Below are 12,757 nucleotides of genomic sequence, written 5' to 3' on the forward strand. Positions count from 1 at the left end.
AATGAGATTTCTGAAGGCTGCAGTACCACACTCAAGGTTGGCAATGAAGTGGAGGGGTCTGGCTTCGAACAGGGTTCCGTAGAGGTGTGGGTGTCACAGAACATCTACAAACCCTGTTGTGGGACAGCACTGCTGTCACAGTGATGGCTGGCAATCCTGGAGATCTTCTCCCAGACATGTTACAGTTTGCATAGCTGGGGAGTGTGGACTTCTAGGCACCAACCAGAGGGTGTCACCTTCTAGTTACTGTCACTTTAGAGAAGGGGACACTGAGACCCAGAGAATGACCTCCCCGCAATTTAGGGCCTCTGACTTTAAGACTTTGCCTCTTGTGTCTCCAGATCATCCAGAACCTATCTATGTTCCATGTACCCCTGCGTGCTCTGTCTTCGAGGAGGGCTGTGCTGTGCTGCGTATGAAACCTGAATTTGTTTTCAGGTCATAGGAAAGGACTGGGGCACCAGCCTCATCCTTGTCTCCCTGCAGCTCTGGCTACCATCACCCTGGCCTGGAGGGACCGACAGGAGGCCAGGCTCACCTTCCAACCTGGCCCAGCCCGTGTCGAAGGCAAATCCCAGTGCCAAGCGGTGCCCACACTCACATCCCCTGGGCCCCGGGCCCGGTCCAGCAGCTCCCTGGATGGATGTATTTATGTCTGTTTTTTTCCATTTGAATTTTTTCTGACTGATGAAACGATGATGGGAAATTACACACGCAGTGACCGTGCCTGTAGCAACCTTCCAGCTCACAAGGCAACCCACACCGTCAGGCACTGTGCCAGCACTCTGAGCTTCTCACAGACACTGCAGAAAGTCACTCGAGCCCCCCTACTTCTCCAGGTGGGGAACAGAGGCCACCCACAAACCCGCCCCTTTCCACAACACTGTGAAGCCTGAGACCGCCTGATGCATCCCTAGAAATCCATTATGCTGCGTTTTGACCAAATGGTTTTCAGACTCTAACACCGACTGCCCGGTTCCTTCGGATAGCCTGGCTTTCTCTCCCACTGTTGCTGTGGACATATCAAAATGGAGGCGAGTCTTTTTACCTTGGCCCCTTGGAAGCTCAGTGCTAAGTCACAGCGGATTATCTATCTATCTATCTATCTATCTATCTATCTATCTATCTATCTATCTATCTATCTATTTATCTAAGACAGGATCCCTCTGAATCTCTGGCTGTCCTGGACCCCGCTATGTAGTCCAGGCTGATTTTGAACTCTCAGAGATTTACCTACCTGTGCCTCCGCAGTGCTGGGATTAAAGGTGTGTGCCACCACTCCTGGCATGTGTTTTGCTTTGAATTTATTTTTATTTATTTATTTATTTATTTATTTATTTATTTTAGTTAAGACAAGATCTCACATATTTTAGGCTAGCCTCGAACTTGTTATGTGGCTGAGGTTGACCACAAACCCCTCACTTTCTTGCCTGCCCGGTTAAAGAGATGGGATTCCAGGTCTGCACCACCACATTTGGTTTGTAGTCCCAGGGTTTCACTCCTGCTCTACCGACTTGGCCACACCCCCAGCCTCCACAGGCTGTTTTTAACAATGTCGCAGACCTCTGTTGCTCAATGCTTAGCTCACTAAGTGTCCTCAATCCTTCAGAGACTGACATGGGGGCCTGCGTAGGTGTGGCGGTTTGCGTGGGGGGGAGGTGTCACCTTCTCAGTGGATTCTGTGGGGATCTCAAGAGGGGGAATGGGATCTTGAGAAGACAACCCTTTTATTTCATGTGCTTCGGTATTTTGCTTGCACGTATGTCTGTGTGAGGGTGTTAGATCTCTTGGAACTGGGGTTACGGATACTTGTGAGCTGCCATGTGGGTGCTGGGAATTGAACCCCGATCGTCTGGAAGAACAACCAGTGCTCAGAGCCATCTCTTTTTATGTTGGTGGTTGGTGGTGATGTGGGAGGCTCTGGGAGGGGTGGCAAGGTGGCATGAGTCAGCGCAGCTCTTAAGAAACTGTGACAGGACCCAAGCAAAAGAGATAATTTAGCTCAGGCTCAGCAAATATGTTTCCCCTCTTTTGTCAGGTTTGATTGACATCAGCTTTCTGGAGTGATGTGTTAAGAAGAACTCTGAGGGCTGGAAAGATAAATCAACAGCGGGAAGAGTGCTTGCCATGTAAGCATAAGGACCCGAGTTCAAATCCTAAGCAATCACATAAAAAGCTGTGCACACACCTATAACCCCAGCACTGTGGATGGGGTTGGGAATCCTAGAAGACATTGAGACTTGCTGGCTGCCAGCCTAGCTCCAGGTTCAGTCAGAGACTCTGTCCCAAGGGAATGTGGTGGAGAGTCCCCTTCTGGCCTCTGATATCTGTGAAAGAGGGAGAAGACAGATAGGGGCTACCACTGCTGCGACTATCATTCCATCCCTGGGGTCAGGGGTCAGGGGTCAGGGGTCAGGCCGCACTGAAGTTCCACTGTCAAAATGTTCACCTTGTTGGCTGCTCATAGAGGTCTCTCTTGTAGGTAGAGGGGTTCACAGGGCCTGCGAGCTCTGCGTTTCTCCCAAGCTTAGAATGGGACCCCAGCAGGCTCAGGGAGGGCAGCTGAGGCTGTGGTCCTGAGGCAGCAGAGGGACACCATGCCCCTGTTATAAGTCCATCCCAGAGCCAAGGACACTTCCAGAGATTTGGGAATTGATTTTTTTTTTTTTTTCTTTTCTTTTTGGTGGGGTAGGGTGGTGGGGGACTGAGTCCCACAGAACCAGAGTCAGTAAGAGGTGAAATTAGCCTTTTTGGTATCCTCTGGGTGTGGCTCCATCCTCTGGGAAGACGCCACCCCAAAAGGCTCAGAGGGCTCAGTTGCCCTGACCGAGGTGGTGGCTACTTCCCTAGCCCAGACCCTGAAATGAGCTGGTGTCTCCTCATCCCACCGCAGAGCTCCCTGGGGTGGGACAGGCTGGGTTGGCATCTCTGAGTGAGCGGGAAGGGGGTGGGGCAGCCAAAACTTTAAGGTATATGAACTGTGAAATTAAATGGAAATACTCAAATAAGGAATGGCATAGCAACATAAGCAAAGATGTTTACCAGGCCTTGAAGTTAAATACAGATTTTTTCATAAACCCCAAACACAAGAGGCAATAAAGTTCTGTGGAATGTTAAATATAATTTACAGTGGAAAAAATGTTCCTTGCTGTCATAAACCCTCCAGAGGCATGTCACTTTGGGTCCCCAAGAAGCTGGGTTCTGCTGCCCTCCCCCAGCCTAGCATGGGGCTACGGGACACTTTTAGTCCCCATAGAGATCAGGCTGGCCTCAGCCTGGCTGTCATCACCTCATCCCGGAGTGGCAGGTATCACCATGAGCCCTGGGAGGTTGATAGGGCAGCAGACATGCAGGAAGGTGGTGCCAGAGAGTCCTGGTCCCTTCCAGCCTTGGCCTTGTGTGGTCACTTACACTACAGTGAGAGGGAACCGCTCCATTGTGATCCTCCTGAGACAGTAGCCTCCCCTCTGTAAGGGACATTGACTGAGTCTCATCAGGCTTGGATTGGGGACAAAGGGCCTTGTTTAGAACAGAACCCTCTTCCAGGCTAACTCTGGGTAGAGATGGCTTTCCAAACTCCCAGGGCTCTGTGGGGACCAGCCAAGGTGAGCATTCTCATGGGGGAAAAATCCAGCTGGGGCAGTAGCTTCACAGGTGAGAGGCGCATTGTGTGTGTGTGTGTGTGTGTGTGTGTGTGTGTGTCCACAGAGGGCGATGGTATCTGTTAACTACTGGGCCAGGAGCTTTTAAGTGCCTTTGCTAATATATGGGAATATAAGCGTGTTTGTGTGTCTCTTGGGGTGGCTATGGTCAGGTAGCCCCCAGACCTGCTTCCTTAAACTATGGTGGTCTCTGGTGTCCTAGGGAGTCTCACTAAAAAAGAAGGCCCATTTTGCAGATGAATACCCAAGTCTTCCTTCTTGTGACAGGGCTGGAATGCAGGAGGGGTGCTGGGGTGCCCGAAATCCTGTTCCCTGCCACCTAGACACTGGGGCTGCAGAAGAGGTGACAAGGCGAGACCTGCAGAGTGGATGGTCCAGCCCTAGGCCTCTGATTCACCTCCGAGAGAGTGCAGATGGGTACCCACACCCTCATCCCCACATGCCCTGCTGCTGGGATCTGGGGACCCAGGGTATCAGGTGTGGCCCCTCCTTGAGGTGTGTGTGTGTGGGGTACTCTCATCTTGAGGGATAGCGGGGAAGCAGCCACAGCAGCCAGGGTCTGTGTGGCCAATCGATTTCTGTCCTCATCAGCTGGGCATCAGGGGAGGGGCCTGGCCAAAGATGGGCCACCTGGGTCCCAGGGCCTCAGGGTTCTCTTGGGATAGCGCAGTTGGAGCAATGGGGAGGTGGTCCCCCGCCCCTCCTGCTGCCTCTCCCAGGGCCCTTGTCACCTGGCGGCTCCTCAGCATGTACATTTCCACTTCCCCAGTCTTCCTAATTTATGCGCCTTGGTGGTGGTGGTGGGGGGGGAGGTATTTTCTTTAAAAACAAGATGGCTGTGAGAAAAGCGACAGTGGCCGGAACCACTGGCTAGTTAGCACTAAAGACTTGAGCTGCAGGCACGCAGCTGCAGAACAAAAAACAAACAAGCCACACGCAGTGCGGCGACTCGGTGAGGGGCCCTCATGCTTGGGGGGGGGGGCATGGGGGGGGGGGTGGGCGGGGAGTTCTCTGGGACAGAGCGTCCCAAGGAAGGTACTACAGCAGGCAAGCTTCACACCCTCCAAGGGTGTGAGAGCCTCTGGCAAGAGAGTGAGGACTCCTCCCACTGGCGACCCTGGGAAAAGGTCCCTGGAGGGAGACAGGGGTCGGAAAGGCTTGTGGGAACCCAAATCCTGCCTAGTAATTTAAGCTCGCTGTCTCCTGTCCTGTCCCCTGGAAAGATGGGGAACAGCTGGTCACCCACAGCTTCTAATAAATCCCAGAAGTGGTGGAGGAGGGCTACGGCCTGGCGCAGGGATGGCCGCCTTACAGTCCCCAGACACAGACCCCTAGATCTTCGGGTCTGGCCCGAAGCCCTGGGGTTCTGGTTCCCAGAAGAAGAGACTGTCGTTGGCCCGTCAGCCTTTGTTTGGGGTACACCGGGCTGTGCCAGGTGGGGAGATCGGGGTTTGGAGGTAGGGGGACAGGCCTTGACTTCTTTGTGCAGCCAAGTTCTATGCGCTTTGTGTAGCACCGGGCGAACTTGCGCCTCCAGTCCGGGATTAGAGAAATCCGAGAGTGTTTTTTTCTGCATGCCTGCCCGCTCCCGGGCGCCCACGGCCTGCTGGGTAACTGCCTATTATCCTCTGGTTCCACTCCAGTGCCCTCCCCAATAAAACTTTTCATATCCTTATAAACGAACTCGATTGCCGTGTTATAAACATTTACACTGCACTAACAGATCATCTCCGTACATCGGAATTGGCTAAATTCCCTTTTCCAGATGAATATATTGAAGGAGATTACAGATATGATAGCTTTTCAGGCTGCTGAACCCAGAGAAATTAGTTTAGTGAGCACTTACAGGGGCTAAATTGGAACCATTAAATAGTGGATTAAATTGATGGCGTTTTCATTGTCTGTCCTTCGGTACCGCTGTAAAATCAATTAGCCGGCACCAGCCCATTCTCTCTGCACAGCGATGGTCGCCCCCTCAGGACCCCGATGCGAAACCTACCAGCAGCCGAGGAGTTTGGGGACACACCTGTGAGTGCCGGGACACAAGATAGCACTGTGGACAGCAACGTCCCCGCTAAGCATCAGGAGCCCTGATGTCTTGATGCTCAGCAGGGATGGTGCCCTCCCTGCTTGTCTCCAGCGGGACACCAGCCGCTGTTCCTCCGCAGGGTGCTTGGCTTGGTTGCAGCTGGGACTCGGTTTATGTTCCTGGGACACCCAGTGGGGCTTGGGGGTGGGGATGGGGGGTAAAAATCTTTTTTTTTCTTTTCTTTTCTTTGTGTGTGTGTGTGTGTGTGTGTGTGTGTGTGTGTTTCGAGACAGGGTTTCTCTGTGTAGCCCTGGCTGTCCTGGAACTCACTCTGTAGACCAGGCTGGCCTTGAACTCAGAAAAATCTTGAGGGTCACAGGGGAACATGCAAATGACACCCGGGGGAAGTGCAGGTCTCTTGCTTTGTTTGTATTTTTTGAGACTGGGTCCAGCCTCAAATTCACTACATAGCCGAGGGATAGCCAGGAATTCCTGATCCTCCTGCTTCCACCTCCAGAGTATAGAAATCACAGGCTCCATCACACTGGGAGCTTTTTTTTTAAAAAAAAAGAAAGAAAGAAAGAAAGAAAGAAAGAAAGAAAGAAAGAAAGAAAGAAAGAAAGAAGAAAACTAAAAGAAAAACATTTTTTCTAATTTCCTTGAGATATTTTATTTATTTTTATTTTATTTATTTATTTTATATTTGCTTACTGAGATGTTTTATTTATTTGAGATAAGAGTTCTCATAACTAAGCTGGTCATGAAATTTGTACAAAACTAACACCAGGGGCAGGGGCATGGCTGAACTGGCGAAGTGCCCCAGGACCTGGTGCTGCAGGCAGGGACACTAGACTCCTGATCCTGTGTCTCCCACCTCCTGAGCGCTGGGATTACAGGTGCCACCATACAGATTCCTTTAAGCATGCTAAAATAATGTTTAAAATTACATTTTTATTACATTTACTTATTTGCCTGTTAGTTTGCTTGTTTGTGTGTTCCCACATGAGGTGTGAGTGTGTGCCAAGACGCACTTACAGAGGTCAGAGGACAACTTTCCTCAGATGGAGGAGAATGAGGGGAACTGAGTTCTCTCCTCCCACGTGTGGGTCCCAGGCTGGGACAGAACTCAGGCTGTCTGTCAGACTTGGCTGCAAGCGTCTTTACCTGTTGAGCCATCTTGCTGGAACTTTTTTTTTCTGAGATAGTGTCTCAGGTTGCCCAGAATGGCCTTGAACTCACTATAAGCTTAGGACGATAACCTTAAGCTTTGGATCCTGCTGCCTCCGCCCACGGAATGCTGGGATTTCAGGTGTGTGAGCCACCATGCCTGGTTTGTGCAGTGCTGAGGATGGAACCCAGGGCTCTGTGCATGGCTAGGCAAGCGCGCTATCCACGAAGCCACATCTCCAGACTTTTGGTTTTTGACCCAACTCAACTTGTAACCCCTGACTCCCCACACCAAAGTTGCCCAAGGGACCTGCAGAAGTCATTTTGCCCCTGAAAACTCACCCCAGCCCTCTCCCCGCCCACCCACCCAGGGGAAGACACCTTTTTCATGCAGGAGAAAATGAGAGCTCAGAGCTCTGCTCTGCAGGCTGCACTGCTCCCTACCACAGTCACTTCCTAGCTGGGGCCTGGAAGAAACCCAGCTTTCAACTCTGTAACTAAGTTGGCCTTGAAGTTTGGTCAAAACTAACACCAGGGGCAGGGACATGGCTGAGCTCGTAGAGTTCTTTCCTAGCACACAAGGAGCCCCAGGTTCAATCCAAAGCACTACACAAATGGGAGTGGGGGAAAGGGTGGGGTGGGTCTTGTAGAAGTAGCTGCTCGGTAGCCCTCAGTGGCCAGAGCTTACAGGGCTCAGACGTTTGGAGGGACACAATGACAAGTATTTCTCTCTTGTATTTTTGGTTGTGAGCCTAGGTTTTAATGGCTGAGTCATCTCTTCAGCTCCACAGGCATTTTCTCACCCAGGAGCCTTCTGCAAGCATGGCGCATCTTTTGTGGCAGAAGTTCTAGAACCTCTGTGAAGAACCAGCTCAGCCGGCAGCTGATTATTCAGAGGTCTCTGGGCTGGGGTCTCTATCTGAAGCCTGTGGTGTGTGTGCCACGCCTTTCCACACCAGGACCCTCACTCTCAACAACCCAGGACACCAACCCAGTTCACAGTAGACTGACAATTGTCTAATTTGCTTTTTTTGTTTGTTTGTTTTTTGTTTTTTGTTTTTCGAGACAGGGTTTCTCTGTGTAGCCCTGGCTGTCCTGGAACTCACTCTGTAGACCAGGCTGGCCTCGAACTCAGAAATCTGCCTGCCTCTGCCTCCCGAGTGCTGGGATTCAAGGCCTAATTTGCTTTTTTGTTTGTTGTTTGCTGGGATCAACACCATGACTAAAAGCAACTTGGGGAGGAAAGGGTTTATTTCACTTGGCAGGTTATAGTCCATCATTGAAGGAAGCCAGAAACTCAAGGCAGGAACCTGGAGGCAGGAGGATGCAGAGGCCATGGAGGGGTGCTGCTCACTGGCTTGCTCCCCATGGCGTGCTCATTCTGCTTTCTTATACAACCTAGGACCACTAGCCCAGGGTGGCAATGTCCACAGTAGATGGCCCTTCCACATCAGTCATCAATCAAGAAAATGCCCCTCAGAAGTGCCCGCAGGCCAATCAGGAGGAGGCAGCTCCTCAGTGAAGGGGGTTTCCTCTTCTCAAATGAATCAAGTTTGTGTCAAGTTGACAAAATAAATAAATAAATAAGTAAAAAATAAAATAAAAAATAAAAAAAGAAAGAAAAAATAGAAAAAGAATCAGCTTAATGGTCAAGTTCATGCCCATACACCAGGGGACACTGGTAACTGAAACCTTGTCTCCATTAAGTGCAGGTACCTTCCAGAAGGTTCTCCTCTTAGGCCTGGGTTGGGCCCTGTGGTACTGAATAGGAGTATGGGCAGGTGAACAGCAACACAGGGCTGCCCTACTGTGTGTACGCGCACACGTCTGAGGTTTCTTGGAGTCTGTGAGCAAGGGTGTTTGGATACTGGTCCGAGGAATCCAGAAATAGGCCCATTGTCCTGAGGATTCCTGAGGCTGCAATGTCCAGGTGTCATGGATGGAGCCTGGGGTGGCTGGATTCCCGCCATCTCCCTTCCTCTTGCAGCCCCCCTTCTCTTCCTCAACCCCTCCTGCCTCCCACCTCCCTGTCTCTAGTTCAGGTACCCAGGCAGAGCAGGCCGCCCAGTGGATTTCAGCCAGAGGTACCAGATTTGAATGGAAGAAGGCAGCTGGACCGAGATGCAGCCCCTGGAAGTGGAGACTCTGGTCCTGTGTACTCGCACAGAGCTGTTGCCAGGCCTGAGCTGGCTCTTCCTCATGTTCTAGAAACCTGCCACCAAGACCAGGTGAGGAAGCAGGATTGGGAGAGCTCACCATCCACTGCTGCCTGGGGAATGGGAGTTGGGGACAATCAAGGGCAGAGCCTCCCATGGGAGAGTCAGGTGGGTGGCCACACCCCAGTGGCCCCTTAGGTGTCATTCAGAGACTCCAGCCTCGTACCCCATATTGCTCTCTTTCCAGAGCAATGGAGACAGCTGTGTGTGAGGTGCTCTGTTGCATTCCAGGAAGAACGAACCGAACCGCAAGCTCCGGAGGGTGAGAGGGAGGAAGACAGGGCCCAACCGAAGGGAAGGTTTTGGGCTCCCTCCTGTGGCTCCCTCTTCCGTTCATCAGACTTGGACACCAGGCAGATTATTAGGGGTCAGCCCCCCTAGATCCAGGCCCCTGGCCCCCCACAGGCTCCCAGCACCTCCCTGTCTTCACCCTTCCTGACCCCTGACCTCTGATTGCTCTGAGAACTAGCAAGGCCCTAGCCCAGGCTGAGAGGTCCCTGTTCCGGTGGATTAACGCCTTCACCAAAATAAAAACACATGGCGGTTTCATGTGCGCCCAGCTGCTAGCTAGTGCTTCTCAGAAGCAGAGAAGGGGACAGGGGACAGCTCAGTGCTTGTCAGGTACACAAAGCGGGGAAGGAGCCTTCTGGGTACCCAGTTGGGGGTGGGGCAGAGGAACCAGGCCAGGCTAGGGCAGGGCAGGGCATCTGACTTGGTATTTCTCAGGTCTCCTACAGCCTCCTGTATCTCCTCGTTTTGAGGTTTAGGACTTAATGGCTCTATTCTACAGATGAAGAAACTGAGGCCCAGTGATGTTAAAGATAGACACAGCGTCCCAGGTGACTATACAATCATCTAGTTATATTTTCATTCTTCAGGTGGAAGAGATGTGTCTCAGAGAAGGGACATACATGCACCTGCCCAAGGTCACGTAGAAAACTTGATGGCAAAAGAGCTACCATATGTGTGGGGCTCCCGTCCTCCTGTCTGCCCGGCTCCTGCAGTGGCTTCCCACTCATCCCCCCCCCCCCCCCGTCACTGGCTTGCCTGCTCCCTTGGTCGTGTGGATAAGGTTTCTAACCAGCTAGGGGGGGTTCTGTGAGGTCAGGTGCAGGGAGGGGGGGTTGCAGGGGAGGGGCACAGAGGCAGGTGAGAAGCTTGGCCGTGGGAAGTTCTCACGGAGGGGACAGAGGGGACAGGGTGACCTCTCCCACCCCTGCCCCTCCCCATTGAGTTACCAGCCATGACGGCCGAGTCAGGTGCCCAGTGTGGCCCACATGCTAAAGCTGAGGTTCCTCCTGGGAAGAAGGGTGGCCCCGTCCTCAGTGAACCCTGCCTGGACTCCAGCCTGGACTCACGGTTCTGGCTAGGTTTCTCCCTATATTCTCCCCGTGTTCTGGGGACACAGCTATCAGGGCAGCTGTGACCTAGGAACCCGAGGTCACAGAGTGACATTGTTCTTCTGAGGGTCAGTTTCTCTTCTGTGTAATGGGTTAAGCCCTCCCATCCCCGCCCCCGATTCTTGAGAAGAGCAGACAGGGCTGGAACCCAGGCTGGCAGAAGATGAGAAAACAAGGTGTTGCCCCTGCCATGCTTGTCACAGATGGGAGTCTCATGCTCGGCCCCAGGGAACATCATCAGCCCACAGGGAGGCTAAGGGAGGGGTGGGGCTCAAAGCCTTTCATCACCCGGTCCCAGTGTGTTCACCAACCATGATGAATGGTTGTGGCTCTAAAGGCCAGAGAAACAGGCACAGGCACAAAGACAGACACTTCGTCTGAGCCCACCACCTGTCTATCTGGTTGTCCACCGCTGTCTATAGCACTGTCCTCTGCTACTAAACAAAGGGTGTGGGGGCTGCGACTGCAACTCAGTCAGTAGAGTGCTTGCCTGGCGTGGGTAGAGTCCACCCTCGGCACTGTATAGGCAAGGCATGGTGGTGCACGGCTGTAAATCATAGCACCCGGGAGGCGGAGGCAGAAGGATCAGGGGTTCATTTCCATTCTCAGCTACATAGGGGGTTTGGAGCCAGTCTGGAATACATGGTCTTGTGTTGAGGGGTGGGGTGTTCCACAGTTAAGAGTGTAAACTGAGGGGCTAGAGAGATGGCTCAGTGGTTAAGAACTCCGGCTACTCTTCCAGAGGATCCTGGTTCAATCCCCAGCACCCACACAGCTAAAAACTATCCTTAATTCTGGTTCCAGGAGATCCAACACCCTCTCCTGGCCTCTGTGATCACAAGGTATGTGCATAGTGCGCAGACAGGCATGCAAACAAAACATCCATGCACATAAAATAAAATATAAATTAGAAGATCAAGAACAAGAAGGACAAGAAGAAGAAAAGAAGAAGAGGAGGAAGAGGAGAAAGAGGAGGAGGAAGAGGAAGAGGAAGAGGAGGAGGAGGAGGAGGAGGAGGAGAACGGCAAAGTGCTCCTGCAGAGGACCCAGATGAGGTTCCCAGCACCCACATCAGATAGCTTGCAACTGCCCATAATTTCAGCTCTAGGGGATCCTTTCTCATGGATTCCGCAGGCATTTGTACTCATGCACACCACACCCACCCCTGTGCACAGAAATAGAAATAGAAATAAAGACAAAAATAAACGTTTTTTTAAAGGCAGGGAACATAGCTGGAGAAAAGCATCCTAAGCCGTTTGTGCTGAGAAGAGCAAGTCACACTGGGCGGGTCCTTCCGGCAGCGGCCTCACACACACCCAGCAACAGGTCACAAAGCCTCAGCCCACAGTAGGGCACTGGCCTGGGAGTGCTCAGACAGCCTCCAAGATGTACCTCTGTGTTTGCTGGAGCAGAGCTCACGCGGCAACCGACCCGAGGGACTGGCTTTTACAGTCTCTTTTCCAGGCCTGTCCTCTATTCCAGCAAGAGGACTGTGGTGACAGACCTGTCATTCCAGCTACTCAGAAGGCTCAGGTAAGAGGATTGGGTTCAAGGCTGTAGATGAGTTCAAGGTCAACCTACCCAGAGTTCCCCAGTGATTGGCTGGGGGTGTGGCTCAGTGGTAGAGCTCCTCCCTACTAGAATCCTGCAGTGAGGTGCCTGGGGGTGGCTCAGAGACACTGCATTTCAACCCAAGTGTAAGAGCGCGCACGCGCGCGCGCGCGCGCACACACACACACACACACACACACACACACACGAGCACACACACGAAAGAGAGAGAGAGGGGGGGAGGAGGAGGAGGTACAGAGACAGAGAGACAGAGAGAGAGAGACAGAAAGAGAAAACTAGAAGAATTCCCCACACTTCGGTGGCTCTGGAAGCCGGACTGGCTCTCCTAGAAAGTGATTTGGCAGTGTGTAGTGAGCGCTGCTAAACTGCTCAGCGCCTTTGACCCAATAATGCTCCCACTGGGATGCTCTTCTGGCGAAATTATCCAAAATATGGGAACAGCTACATGCCCGAAGACATCCATTGCAACAGTGTTTTAATGACTAGGAAAAAAGATGGATGCAGCTGAAATGTCCAACAATCAGGGAGTAGTTAAGTAAATTATGTTGCACACACTCAAAGGAATACTAGATGGTCATTAAAAGTGAAAATTACAAAGACTGGGTAGTGATACACACACACACACACACACACGCGCGCACACACACACACGCACGCACACACGCACACACACACACACGCACACACACACACACGCACACACACACACAC

Source organism: Mus pahari, chromosome 23 (assembly GCF_900095145.1).
Source record: "Mus pahari chromosome 23, PAHARI_EIJ_v1.1, whole genome shotgun sequence".
NCBI classification, from domain to species: domain Eukaryota; kingdom Metazoa; phylum Chordata; class Mammalia; order Rodentia; family Muridae; genus Mus; species Mus pahari.